This window comes from Chinchilla lanigera, unplaced genomic scaffold (assembly GCF_000276665.1).
Source record: "Chinchilla lanigera isolate Chin_1 unplaced genomic scaffold, ChiLan1.0 scaffold00105, whole genome shotgun sequence".
NCBI classification, from domain to species: domain Eukaryota; kingdom Metazoa; phylum Chordata; class Mammalia; order Rodentia; family Chinchillidae; genus Chinchilla; species Chinchilla lanigera.
In genome coordinates this window covers 4,923,431-4,926,790 of record NW_004955506.1, presented here as the reverse complement: position 1 = coordinate 4,926,790, position 3,360 = coordinate 4,923,431, and the positions used below count along the sequence as shown (strand labels likewise).

At 50.0% G+C, this 3,360-nt stretch overlaps 1 pseudogene; it reads left to right on the top strand.

The window, feature by feature from the left end:
• Positions 1–1,118: 1,118 nt before the first annotated feature.
• LOC102027091 lies at positions 1,119–2,547 on the top strand (annotated as a pseudogene).
• Positions 2,548–3,360: the final 813 nt, after the last annotated feature.

Genomic DNA, 3,360 nt, shown 5'->3' with positions numbered 1-3,360 from the left:
TTGGAGCAAGAATTCTTCAGGCAGCTGAGAGCAGGATAGGATTCCAGGCTGTTGTAGTCAGGGTTCACAAGGGGACTGGAGGTGGGGGCTCTGTAGGCTCAGAATGGAGAGCAAGGGCTGGGACCCCAGGTGGAGGACGCCCACTCCAGACCCTGAGGAGGGCCCTTGCAGGGGGCTCGGAGGGCTGTGCCCGAGCCGGCCCACAGTTTTGGGCACCATAGGGTGGGAATAAATTCCAGTTAGGAGGGTCAGGACTGGAGCTCAGTTCCCAGGGGGACCCAGCAACTGCAAGGCACTTGCTGAAGACACTGTGGGCCCTGGGTCCTCACCGCTTGGCTGGTGGCTTCAGTACCCAGGCTCACTAGGCAAGCAGATCCCGCTCTACTCTCAGGCAGCTCAGGGAGGTTGGCCCCAAAGAGCACAGAGGGGAGGAGGAAGGCCTTGTGTTGCTGCTTCTGCCCAGCTGGCTTGTAGCTTGCGGACTTACATGGCTCATGGAGAAATGAGCCACGAGGGCCCTCAGGGACCAGCTGGTCCCTCTACCCTTCGCAGCCCGCTGTGCAGAGCCTGCCCTGCAGCTCCAGGTGCAGCCAGTGCTCCAAGACTGGAGAGTCTGCGCTGAACCCAGAACCCGCAAGAGCTGCACAAAGCCAGGGTGCCCTCCTCTGAGCCTCCCTGACAGCTCAGCACCTCTGTTCCACCCTGCGTTACCCCTGTTGCCTGCTCTGGCCAAGAACATAGCCATCTAGATTGGTGGAGGCCCAGGCTCGCTGTACCCATTGTGGACCATCTTGACCCATCCAGTGCATTGCCCCAGGCAGCTGCCGTCCAGGTCCCTCCAGGCTGCCATCCCAGGGGGCACAGCGGCACACGCTGTCCTAATCTGTTATCAGTCAGTTATTTAACCTGCCGGGTTACATGTGCACCCTCACTCTCTTGACCCCCTACCTCTAATGGACGGTGTGCTGAACAAGGGCTTCTGTCTTGATTGCTTTGTGGGGAGGAGCTGGGAGCTGGGGCGCTTCTCTGGTTCTCTTTCTTTTCTCCTCTGTCCTATTGTGATGTTTTAGGATCACTTCCCCTACTCTCACCTACACAGTTCCCACACTGTCCATGCCATGCAGCTTTCGGGTGAGATTACCATGAATTTGAGTTTATTAGGCTGCAGAATACTCAGGTTTTAAATCTCAGTATTTTACAAATGGTTTTAAGAAGTGACCCCAGTTACATTCAGTGCCAGGCAGCGGGAGGAGGCGGTGAGGAGGCGGGTCAGGGCAGTGCCCCTGCACTCCGAGCCTGGGTAAAGCCTTAGGGGGCACTACTATGAGGAAGAGTTGAAACCTACCTTGGAGGGAGAATATTTAATCATTTAGTTAAAAATAGTATTTTTTTACATGCAGTTCGTGTGGTAAATCAGCGAAGAACATGCCAGTGGAAGGGCACGTGTCCGTTTGCAGAAACTGTGGATGCCTTTCTTGCACTGGCCGTGGTGAAGGTTTCTGGGGTGATCCCTGTAACAGCCACATGAGGTGTGTAAGTGAAGACCAGAAGCACAGTGTCAAAGACTATGAAGGTAAAACCCACAAGGTGATGAGAAACACCGTGTGTGGATTCGGAAAATCGATGAATTAATAAAGACACCTAATAACGTCAGCCCCGAAGCCCCGAAGTGAGAGAACTTTTACAACAAACTAGTGTTTTTGACAACGTGCCCTGGATAAAGGTGAAATTTCAGAACTAGACTTAGAACAGCTCAAAAGTTTACAATGAATCCGTTCCGGAGCAGGTGTGGAAGATCTGAAGCTTCCAGCAGTGAGCCAGGGAGTAAGGGACAGGATCAACAGCCCCCAGCGAGGAGCCAAGCCACACGCAGAAGTCGCCGCCACTCTTGCCCCCTGACACTCGTGGCCCCACAGAAGAGCAGGTGCGTGCAAAGAAGAATAAAAGAGAAAGGAAGAGCGGCAGAAGAACAGGAAGAAAGAAAACAAAGAACTGAAATTAGAAAATCATCAAGCAGATTCAGTCAGAAGCCGAAGCAGCACAGAAAGGGGCAGGAGACTGAACCGGAGGCTGACGGGGAGGAGGCCAACAGCTCGGCAGGGAAGAAAGACAAGAGGAAGTAGGGCCTGGGCAAGCAGAAGGCAGAAGAGGGTGAGGACAGGGGAGGGGATCCCCAAGAGGACACCGCTGGCCGGGAGGAGACCAAGTCAGCTGTGGGAAAGAGGAAGCAGAAGCATTGGAAACTGAAGCTGGTTCTAAGAAGAGAAAGGTGACATTTCCAGGACGCTCTGGGAGAGAACTGGAAGACCAGGAGGCTCCTGCAGAAGGTAAACTCAACTGGAAGGGAACGATTAAGGCAGTTCTGAGATGGGCCCCAGACAATGAAATATCAGTCAAGAAGCGGAGGGAAAGGTCTTGGCTTAGTATTACATGGTGAAGAATGACTGTCGCAGGTCGGAGGAGACGCTCCTGCTCATCTTTAACAAGAAAATCAGCAAGAACCCCAGCTTGTGGTTGTTAAAGGACAAAGTCAAGCTTCTGAAATGATCATTTTGGTGTTTAGACGTTAAATCCCTTGTGTTGACTTCCCTTCACTGCTGTTTGTAAAGTGTGTAATGAATTATGACAACCTCAGTTTTACTTTCCAAAGCCATATTTTTAAGTTTGGGAAAAATATACTTTTCTTAGAACTTTTATGAAAAGACAAAATATATTTTTGTCCAAAATTCTAAATCCACAGTAGCAGAAATTATTGTACTTAAAAAGAAATTGTGTGGAAAATTTTTCTAAATGTAACGAAGTGGCAAGTCAAAAAATAGTTCCTCCTTTAATCTGACTAATAAGTATTCATTTTAGCAGCATCACTTCTATACATTTCTTTCAGACTTAAAAAGAAGTGATCCAAGTGAGATGCCAGCTGCATTATGAGAGGAATTTCAGGTGCGTCTGGCCACCTGTGGTAAATGGTGAGGCCACAATAGTGGAAGGCATTCTACACGAGCAATGTAGAGGGGTCGGTGATAGACTTTATTCTAATCAAGAGTCAGATGTGACAAACGAGTGGGGCGGAATAGAGACCCGCAGAGCCACATACAGTGACAACTGAGTTGGAAGCATGGGGCAAGAGCAATTTGGTGGAGAAAGGATAGCGCTTCTGACAAATGGGTTTGGACACACGTGGTACATGGGTGGGTACCTAGAGAGCCACACACAAACTGTGGGCTTTGGTCCCTACCTCTGACCATATAAGGAGAGATGAAAGACCAAAATTAAAATATAAATCGATGAACTTTATATGGGATGAAACCTTTGTGCTTATGGGTCAGGCAGAGATTTCCTACAGACGACATCGTTGAGAAG